Source organism: Lucilia cuprina, chromosome 4 (assembly GCF_022045245.1).
Source record: "Lucilia cuprina isolate Lc7/37 chromosome 4, ASM2204524v1, whole genome shotgun sequence".
NCBI lineage: Eukaryota > Metazoa > Arthropoda > Insecta > Diptera > Calliphoridae > Lucilia > Lucilia cuprina.
The window spans coordinates 51219835-51231646 of record NC_060952.1 but is presented as its reverse complement, the minus strand read 5'-3'; the positions used below and the strand labels follow the sequence as shown (position 1 = coordinate 51231646).

General features: G+C 34.7%; 1 long non-coding RNA gene across 1 annotated transcript; it reads right to left on the bottom strand.

The window, feature by feature from the left end:
• Nucleotides 1-3141: 3141 nt before the first annotated feature.
• Nucleotides 3142-10570, bottom strand: LOC124419848. The gene is made up of 3 exons (XR_006940845.1): nucleotides 10143-10570; nucleotides 9864-10078; nucleotides 3142-3374 (listed from the first exon to the last, which is right to left on the bottom strand). It is a non-coding gene; the product is annotated as an uncharacterized LOC124419848 (long non-coding RNA).
• Between the last annotated feature and the right edge of the window lie 1242 nt (nucleotides 10571-11812).

The window sequence follows — 11812 nt, the reverse complement described above, 5'->3', positions numbered from 1 at the left end:
TATCCTTATAAAATTTCACAAAGAGATTTATGAGACCATAAAACATGTTTGTGCCGAATTTCACAGCTATTGATGCTTCTCTTAGCCAGTTATGAGCGACAAAGTCAATTTCTGAAGGGGTCTTTATATGGGGGGTAGGGTCAATTATGAACCGATCCTTATAAAATTGTACGAAAAGATTTATGTCCCCATAAAACATGTTTGTGCCGAATTACACCGCTATTGATGCTTCTGTTAGTCAGTTGTGAGCGATAAAGTAATTTTCTGAAGGGTACTTTGTATGGGGGGTAGGGTCAATTATGGACCGATCCTTATAAAATTCTACGAAGAGATTTATGTCACCATAAAACATGTTTGTGCCGAATTACACTGCTATTGATGCTTCTGTTAGTCAGTTGTGAACGATAAAGTCATTTTCTGAAGGGTACTTTGTATGGGGGGTAGGGTCAATTATGGACCGATCCTTATGAAATTCTATGAAAAGATTTATGTCCCCATAAAACATGTTTGTGCCGAATTACAGCGCTATTGATGCTTTTGTTAGTCAGTTATTGGCGATAATGAAATTTTCTAAAGGAGGCCTTATATGGGGGCTAGGCGAAATCGTGGACCGATATTGCCCATTTTCAATACCAAACAAACTGGATCAACTGTAAGTATCTGTGCAAAACTTCAGCTCGCTAGCTACTTCCGTTTGGACTCTATCGTGTTTTCAACAGACAGACAGACGGGCAGACGGACGGACATGGCTAGATCGTCTTAGAATCTAATAAGGACCCAGAATATATATACTTTTATGGGTCTTAGACGAATATTTCAATGTGTTACAAACGGAATGACAAAAACAATATACCCCCATCTTTTTTGATGGTGGGTATAAAAACAAAAAGAATAAATCATTTATATGTAGTATGAGCATGAAACCGTTCCACTTTAAAAAAAATAAAACTTTCAAATACGTATAAAACTAGCTGAACTGAATTTTGCATTGCATAAATCAGAAGTAAAATAAGATCGTAATTGGCAAATTTACGATCTAATTGGCAAATTTACATTTATTTAATATTATAAAATTATTCCCTAAAAAATTATGTAATTATACCCTATACCACTATAGTGGGGAGGGTATTATACGTTTGTGCTGATGTTTGTAACATACAAAAATATTGGTCCAATACCCACCTTAAAGTATACCGATCGATTCAGAATCATTTTTTGAGTCGATTAAGACATATCCGTCTGTCCTGCTGGCTGGCTGTCCATGTAAACCTTGTGCGCAAGGTACAGGCCGCAATTTTCAAGATAATTTGATGAAATTTGGACCAAGCATGTTTTTTGGCACAGGGACGAAGCTTTATTGAAAATGGTTGAAATCGGTCCATTATTTCACCTAGCCCCCATACAACCGTACCTCCCGATTTGAACTTTTTATGACATAATTACGTCAAATATTCTGCTATCTCTCTGAAAATTGGCACAAATAAGTTTTATATAAGTATAAATGATACTGCAGATTTTCGTAAGGATCGGCCCTTATTTGACCCTACCCCCATACAAACCCCCCTTCAAATAATGTCTTAAACGACTAAAATTGACTTGTAACCATTTGTATCGCAATGAAACTCAACAAAACTAACTGTTATTTAGAAATATATCCTTTTCCCAAATTTACCGAGGATCGCCCCATATTTGACCTATATAAAGCCTCATTTAGAAATTTTAGTTTTTTTTTATCAATAAATTGCTTAAATATTTTGGAATTATGGCAATATTCAACATAAAAGTTTCTTTATAAAAAAAATTAAAAAGTAAAAATTGTAAAAATATACTCATGGTGTTATATGGTCGGCCATGCCCGACTATACTTTCCTACTTGTTTTTAACTAGTTTTTATACCCTACACCACTATTGTGGGGAGGGTATTATGCGTTTGTGCTGAAGTTTGTAACACCCAAAAATATTGGTCCTAGATCCACCTTAAAGTACACCAATCGCCTCAGAATCACTTTCTGAGTCGATTTAGCTATGTCCGTCCGTCTGTCTGTCTGTCTGTGTGTCCATGTAAACCTTGTGCGCACGCTACAGGTCGCAATTTTCAAGATAATTTGATGAAATTTGGCACATACTCTTCTTTTGGTTCAAGGACGATTGTTTTACTTATTGTTGACAAAAAAGAGAGATTTTGTACAAGAGGGATCATAGGGGAGAAGGGGTAAATATGGGCCTATCCTTATAAATTTTGGTAGATGAATTTACGTCTACTAAAAAGTCATTTATGTAGATTTAAATCGTTTTATAAGTAATTATAAATAATAAAAACTAATTTTTGCTGATTTTCGTTGACATTATAAAACATTTAACGTACTTATGAGCCTAAAGGCCCGATTCGGGGGTACGGTTGTATGGGGGCTAGGAGAAATAATGGACCGATTTCAACCATTTTCAATAGCAATAGTCCTTGAACCAAAAGAAGAGTATGTGACAAATTTCATCAAATTATCTTGAAAATTGCGACCTGTAGCGTGCGCTCAAGTTTTACATGGACACACAGACAGACAGACGGACGGACGGACAGACGGACATAGCTAAATCGACTCAGAAACTGATTCTGAGGCGATTGGTGTACTTTAAGGTGGGTCTAGGACCAATATTTTTGGGTGTTACAAACTTCAGCACAAACGCATAATACCCTCCCCACAATAGTGGTGTAGGGTATAAATATTCCACAATAAAACAAATTAAATGCTTTATTTAAAAAATTCAAAATTTTAACATACTGACTGGTGTAGGGTATCATATGGTCGGCAATGTCCGACTATGAATTCATACTTGTTTTGTATTAACAAAGTTCCCAAAGACCAACTGAGAAAATAAAAGAAAATAAAAATTAAATTCCCTTTTAAAGTACAGTTGATGAATTACAAAATATAAACAAGATTGTGCATGATTTTTATAAAAAAAAAAACAAAATTTCCTTCAGATAATGTGCAGAGTTGTCGCAAAGTTATATTAAAAATGAATGAGCAAAAAATATCAGAAAATGTGCAGACTAATCTATTAAATATCTAAAGGAAAATTTATATTGTTCCCTTAATTGTCTGATGAAATTACAAAAACAATTCTCTTCAGATTATGTGCTGATTTATCGGATATTATTCGAAAGCCATTTTATATTTTACTTCAAAAAATGTGCAGACTATACTCTCTTATGTCTAAAGAATAATATAGGAATAAAAATAAAAGTGTCCTTCGCCAATGTGCAGATTAGTCTCATAATTGCCGTAACGATAAAATTTCCTTTCGCCAATGTGCAGACAAGTCTGATGTTAATCGTTTAATACTTCAGAAAATGTGCAGAAAAGTCTGTAAAATGTCTAAAGGAAATTTATATTATTTTATATTATATTATTAAAAAATATTATATTTAACTTAAATTCTCATACAACTATTATCATATTGATCTCTTTTACTATATTTCTATTAATAATCTAATATAAAATATAATAAATAATTCTAATAGGCCCTACAAAATAATATAATATTTGAGCTCTTATATAAATTTATACATAGCTAAGTTCTTATCTTTTGAAATGATTTATAATTTCAAAAAGTAAAATTAATCTCTGTTTAATTCGGTAAACAGTAAAAACTTATTTTTACTGGTACTGCAAATTGCCCATCTATGGTATGTACCCTGCAAGCAACTCAACTAACTTTTATTTTATATTTATTCAAACAGTAATATAAAAGAGCCTCATTAAGGCCAATAAAACTTATATTACAAAGGTATTTTTCCTGAATAGTATTTATATACAATTCAATGAGCAATAACTTTACATAACATTCGAGTTTATTGATTAATTTCCCTGATTTAAAAACAAATTGTTTTATCAAAAAGTCTTAGAATATCGATCCCAAAACAACATATAAAACCAACATGTATGTACATTTATAAATTCCGGAGGTGAATGAATTTAATAAAATCACAGAAAAGAATGCGTCTAACATATTCCGATACATCATCATATTTACGATCACACAGTGGGGCAGAATGGAAATTTTTTGGAAATAAATCTGGCATTTCTAAACGGCTGATCCGATCGGGATAAAATTTGGCGTGAGCGTAGCCAAGGAGTATTCGAGTTTAAGTTTAAGAAGATGAACCCCGCAGATGCCCCAGGGACAGAGCTGTGGCGGCTCAAAGTAGGGTACCTACGACATGTAAAATTTTTAAACTTTATATTTTCTGAAAGCGCTCGACGAGATCTTGAAAAAACATTCTTGGACATACTACTTATCTCTTATAATATCCGAGTTATAGGCATTTAAAAACTTAGTGATACAAAATTTACCATACCTTGGTCCGCTTTTTTTTTGAATACCGGGCGTAATTTTGGACCAAATGGACTCAATTTGTTCTTGTTACTTAGACAACAAAATTTCCAATAATATACAAAAAATTTCAGATCAATATCATTTACAGATCCAAAAATATACGTTTTTTAATTTAAAAATTCAAAAAATTTTAGATTTTTGCCGTTTTTTTTGCCCAAAATGTGTCTTAACTCTTTTATTAATAAAATAAAATTTTCTTTAAGAACATATAACAATTTTATAGTTTTCTAAAAGGTATCTCTACGCAGAACGCTCTGGCGTAAAAGACTTGTCCTATTTTTTGGAAATATTGCCACTGCGTCCTTCCGAATATGACCTTTTTTTTATCAAAACTTCAACTTTGGGCGACATGTTCTAAAATCCCAAAGCTGGGATCAGAAAACTGAAAGCAGTTTTAGAAACCTCAATATGTTTTCTATTTACTCCAAAAGTATTTTCCTAGCCCTGAAAGAAATGTGGACCCTATGGGCAAAAATTCCTATTTTTGGGAATTGCGGGATGCCCTTTGACCTTTTCAATTTTTTTTTTTGCATTTTCTTATTTGAAATGACAAGTTTAATAAGCGTTGAAGATTTCATTGAGTTTTGTTCATAAATAAAGATTTTGTCATATATTACATATTTGTTAAATTTCTAAAACTATGATTTATATCAAAATTTTAATAGGGTCGCAGATAGCTACAACAATTTAGTCCATATTTATCCCTTAATATCTTCTTTAGTTAGATATGGAAATTCTCGACCCTTTACAGAAAATTTCAAGCCAATATCTCAATTACATTGAAAAATATATTCATTTAAACCTGTGTCCTTTAATTTCATATTTTTCATATTTTAGTATTAAATGTGACAGAACATGTTCAAATCTTATATTTACCTATTTTCTATTTGTATGCTTATCCTTATAATTGAAAGGTCCTATTATGCTTAAATTTTCAGAAACTTATAACTATTTTTTACCTAAATTTTTCGACAGATCATTTTGTTCTGTTTCGTTTATGATCATGTGGGTAAAAATATACAGGTAATAATAATTTCGATTCATTCACTAATAAGAAATATCAATGACTGAATTACAGATTATAGTAATATAGTCCTAAATGTTAATAGGTAGACAGTTCGTAATTTTTTACTTTGGAATACCTGTATCGGAAATGACAAGAATTGGTATATAAGTAAACTTCTCAGATTTTAAGTACCATATTTAATAAATCTACAATGGAGATTACATTAAAGTACGAAGAGTTGTGTTCCCTTTTATGGAGTGTATCTTCAAAAGCGCCAGAAAGAATTGAAGACATTTCAAATTATATAAAAACTACATATAGTAGAAAAGTAGACAAAACAGGCATATCAAAAATTGAAAATTTTTTGATGTAAAAAGTAAGTCTGTGGATGGAAATCAAAAGAAATTTCGATTAAAATTTTGTAGTTGGATGGAAACTACTACGGAAATCTCAACTTACAACACATCAGCAGGAGCGCCTTGCAAGTCATACGAAGGCTTATGTTCAAGGTCAAAAAAAAGAGGGTCACACAAAAACTTTTTTTCAATCTCAAATGAGGAAATTGCTGATACATTTAACGAAATGCTGAAAAAGGAAAACCAACCTATGGATGCCATACATATTGCAACTATTCTTCCTAATGCATCACCAAAACGACTTAAGCGAATTGTGGAAAGTATAAAAACAAGCTATCCTACCATCACCTATTTCTGTTTATGATGTGGAAGCTTGTATTGATATATCATCTTTGCTCGAAAACACAGCATCAAGAATTGTGTCAGACTTTTCAGAAGACCAACTAAGGAAAATTCATAACTGTGATGTTGTCTTAATGTGTAAGTGGGGATGTGACGGTTTATCAGAACTTCCAGAATACAAACAAGCTTGTGGAAGTCGGACATTAGCAGACTACAAAAGTGTATTTATGTCATCATTAGTGCCATTACGAATTCGTTCATATTCCCTTAATCCATCATCGTCAAGCATCGGAAATTCATTTAAAGATATATGGATCAATACAACTCCGGGTTCAAAAAATTTTTGTAGACCCATTGGATTAGAATATATAAAGGAGTCAAAGAAAACAACAAAAGATTTAGTGGAATATTTAAAAGATGAAATAAATGCACTGGAGCCCATTTGCATAAAAATAAATGAATTCTCTATTAACGTATCATATCAGCTAAGCTTAACAATGATTGACGGAAAGGTCAGCAATGCCATAACAGAAACTTCTTCCTTCTGGAGATGCTCAATATGTAATGAGAAAAAGTCGCAATTCTCAAATATAGACAAAGCAGAAGTATTAATGAAGAAGTCCTGTCTTTCGGAATTTCACCACTTCATGCCAGAGTACGATTTTTGGATTACTTTTTACACATAGCATACGACCTCAAATATAGAAGTGTGCCAGAGAATCTTACTAAATCAACAAAAAATAATGAAGAATTGAAAGAACTGAGAGCTGCGGAAAAAAGCAGAATCCAAGAAGAATTTAAAGTTCAGATGGGATTAAACATCGACAAACCACTTCCAAGTTGCGGTAGTACAAATGACGGTAATACGGCGAGAAGGTTTTTCGTGAAATTACTTCAAAAATAACTGGAATCGACAAGGAGTTGCTTCGAAGAGTTAACACTATTTTAATGGCACTGAATAGTAAACATAAAATTAATGGAAATCGATTTGGGGAATATACATCTGAAATTTCTAAATTACTTGTATCTCTGTATCCATGGAGGGAACTAACACCAACAGTAAACAAAGTATTGTGTCATGGTCAAATAATAATTGAATCGAATATTCTTCCACTTGGAGAGTTAACAGAAGAAGCCCAGGAAGCGAGGAATCGAGATTTTAAGCATGTTCAACTTTTCAGCTTAAGAAAATGCTCCAGGCAATCACAGAATGAAGATATTTTTAATAGTTTACTTCTATCTTCTGATCCTGTTCTTTCAACTATGCGAAAAAGATGGATTTGTTATGAAACTCTATCATCTCAAAACGAGGAAGATTTAAAGGACTTATATTACCCTCAGGATATGTATACCGATATGACAGATTATTTTATAGAAAATAAGTAGCGTTAGGAATTAACTATATAAGTAGGTTGTAAGAATTAATTGTATTATGTTTAAGATAAACAGTTCAAATAAAAAAGCTATTATACTAACTGATGATATTGTATTAAATTGTGTTTTATATTTCGGTGGGCGGGAAAAGTGGTTTGTGTGGGGTGATTTAGGTGTTGTTGTACGTGGCTCATAATAAAATTATATTTTTTATTGTATATACAATGTTATAGTCTTTAATAAAATAATTAACTAAATAATTTTTAAAAATTGTCCAAATATTTTATTCAACACCAAATGTTTGTTCTGTCATACTTAATACTAAAATCTAACTAAAAAAAGATATTAAGGAATAAATATGGACTAAATTGTTGTAGCTTTCCGCGACCCTATTAAAATTTTGATATAAATCATAGTTTTAGAAATTTAACAAATATGTAATATATGACAAAATCTTTATTTATGAACAAAACTCAATGAAATCTTCAACGCTTGTTACATTTGTCATTTCAAACAAGAAAATGCAAAAAAAAAAAAAAATTAAAAAGGTCAAAGGGCATCCCGCAATTCCCAAAATAGGACTGAAAATCCCAAAAATGGGATTTTCTACATTTTTGCCCATAGGGTCCACATTTCTTTCAGGGCTGGGAAAATACTTTTGGAGTAAATAGAAAACATATTGTGGTTTCCAAAACTGCTTTCAGTTTTCTGATCCCAGCTTTGGGATTTTAGAACATGTCGGCCAAAGTTGAAGTTTTGATAAAAAATAGGTCATATTCGGAAGGATGCAGTGGCAACATTTTCAAAAAATAGGACAAGCTTTTTACGCCAAAGCGTTCTGCGTAAAGATATCTTTTAGAAAACTATAAAATTGTTATATGTTCTTAGAGAAAATTTTATTTTATTAATAAAAGAGTTAAGACACATTTTGGGCAAAAAAACGGCAAAAATCTAAAATTTTTTGAATTTTTAAATTAAAAAACGTATATTTTTGGATCTGTAAATGATATTGACCTGAAATTTTTTGTATATTATTGCAAATTGTTGTCTAACTAACAAGAAAAAATTGAGTCCATTTGGTCCAAAATTACGGCCGGTATTCAAAAAAAGGCGGACCAAGGTATGGTAAATTTTGTATCACTAAATTTTTAAATGCCTATAACTCGGATATTATAAGAGATAAGTAGTATGTCCAAGCATGTTTCAAGATCTCGTCGAGCGCTTTCAGTAATTATAAAAATCTTTGTACTTGGGTGAAAAACAAAAAATGGCACAAGTTTAAAAATTTTACATGTCGTAGGTACCCTACTTTGAGCCGCCACAGCTCCGTCCCTGGGGCATCTGCGGGGTTCATCTTCAAAACTTAAACTCGAATACTCCTTGGCTACGCTCACGCCAAATTTTATCCCGATCGGATCAGCTGTTTAGAAACGCCAGATTTATTTCCAAAAAATTTCCATTCTGCTCCACTGTGGGCTGTCTCCATCGACCTTCCTTTCAGGTATACGTGTTGTGCTCTACAGAAGTTTTCAGGAGAGATGATGTTCCTGACATGGATGTCGACCAATCTTTCCAATGTTTTCAATATAAACGATGATAGACTGATCGACCTATAGTTTTTGGCGGTACGATGGTTTACTTTTCCCGCTTTGGGGTAAATACCACTGTAACCTCTCTCCATGCTTTAGGAATGTATCCTGTTTACAGGCTGCTCCTAAATATCATAATTAGCCATGGCATGATGGTGGTGATCGATTTTTAGAGTAGTGCTGGGAATATGCCATCTGGCCCCGGGGATTTATAGGGCTTGAAGGATGACACCGCCCACGAAATTTTCTCCATACTAACAATGGAACAGACTAATTCACTTATGTGGATTCGAGAAGATGCGAGGTGCTCCAAAGTGGAGCCTTCATTTTCGTCATCTCTGCAACCCGGAAAGTGTGTCTCCATAAGTAGTTCCAGAGTTTCGGTGCTACTTTCAGTAAAGTTGCCATTAGGTTTCATCAGGAATCCAGGCGTAACGGGATCTTTGGATAGCACCTTACGTAGACGTGATGCCTCCTTGGTACTCTCCAGCTCCTCATAGAAACGCTTCCAGGATTCCTTCTTAGCCCTACTGGTTTCCCTCTTGAAAGTATTGAAGCTTTGACGATAGTCGTCCCAGCTTAACGGGTTCTGATCCCTCTTCGCTTTATTAAATAGTTTCCTTCATTCTTTCCTTAGCTGCATTAGTTTAGGATACCACCATGGTTGCCAGAATTTCCTAGGTACCTGCCACATCCTACATGAAGCATAGTAGGCTTCCCTTAAAGTCCTGGATAGATAATCTACTGAGTCGTCCAAACACTAAGGTTAGTAAGTTAAAAGGTATTGAAGTAAACACTCACCCCTGTCATTTATATCCGAGCTCCCCCACAGAGTATGATGGACATTAGAATCACATCCTATGATAAGATGATGGCCCCTTGTATAACACCATTCTATTAGTGTGCGTACGGCACGTGAGGGCGGATTGTCTTCGTCGTAAGGTAGGTACGCAGATGATATAATTAGAGTTGGTAGCCCCTGTCGCTCTAATGCAACTACCATTAAATCACCAGAACTGTAATTAGATAGAAGGAAAACTTTATTGTCTTTCCTGACCAAAATACAGCTCCTTATTTTACCTTCAGGGATTGGAGAGAGGAGCACATAGTATCGTGACCGGACGCCTCGAACTTTACTGGCTGCAAGCTAGGGTTCTTGGATTAAGGCCACGTGGATAACTTCCTTCTCCATAAAGCGCAGCAAGTCGTCCGTTGCTGTTTCGGAGTGGTGCAGATTAATCTGTACCACCCTCAGGCCGCTTGGACTCATAACTGCGTTTCTGTGCGGCAACATCAACCGAAGTTGGTTGAGCCCGTACTTTATGAAGCCTTGAGAGGAACGAAGGATTCGGAGGGATTCTGAACCAATTTTGATCCAGAGATCCTTACCTTCTCCATTGTCCCTCGTGCGTCCTCGTTCTATCGTCCAGTCGTCAGTACCAAGTTCCTTATTCTGACGCTTGATTAGTGTTAGTATGGATTTGTCCTCTAGAATAGGAGGAGGAACCCACACTCTCATCGTCGTACGAAAAGGTACTTGGCCAGTGGGGCGATTTCAATCTTCGCGTAGGGCCAGGGTTCGCCAACTCCTCGGATGCAGTTTTTGAGAAAGCATAGGGCTTTCTCATTACCGCATCCGATGATTTTGACACCCTTTGACCATTTGGCGCCATCGAACGCAGTAAAGGAGTCATCCTCACTGTGTGCGAGTTCGTCAACTAGTGCCCGCAAGATCTTCTCATTCAGAAGTAGCCATCAGTCCGTAGTAATTTTCCCATCGGGATGACTACGGTCTATGATGGCTACTTGTAGCTCAGGTGCTGATGTTAAGCTAGTTGATAGTTTCAACCGCTTACCTTCAGACACCTGCGTTTCACCTGACCATTGCCGCTTTATACTAGGCCTGCTTGCTGGACCTTTGGTGACCGTCGCCGTAGACCGACATCAAAAAGAAGGGGGAATTGGTAGCCGCCCTAACTAAGGGAACAGACGCTACCAATTTGAGGTCGTGATCGCTAGGCTACCGAAGATGGTCATTACCCCACAGCCGCTCTTAACATAGAGGACAGACGCTGTGAGGTATGGGGAGGGTAGTTCTTAGTTCACATCCTAGGATGCTTAAGCCTTTGCACCGTGCCCGAATGGAAAAAGGATTATCTAAATTCCTTCACAAACAGTATAAATGAAAGACCCAATGTTGAAATCTCCAAGTTGAAGATTTTGTAGTCGTAATGAACGAATTACAGACTTGCTTTGAGTGGCGGTTAGGTAGAATTGTCAAAATATATCCCGGTTCCGATTCTAATGTTCGTACAGCGGATATAAGCATTGCTTCATAATAACACGTCCGATTGTTAAATAATATTTTCTACCGTTATTAAATGAATAAAGTTCTGAATAAACTCTTATTTCTATTACAGTAGAGTCGATTGCTTTCTCGATTTATTAATTGTATAACACATTACTTTTGTATAACTTTTAGAAATTAGCTAAGTAAAACCTACTGTAGCCCAATTTCCTAACATTATATTTCTATAAAACATACATAAATTTATTTAGTAATTTGTTACTATCTCATAATATCTCTCTCTTGTTCAGATATAACTGCAACTAATTATAATTTATAATATACATAATTTATACTTTCTTCCTACTAGAAAAAGGGACTAAACCAACATGAACCGAAACCGTGACATACAATCCAACAGCATCAGCTTAAGATATCGACCTCAAAACCGCCACACATCGAG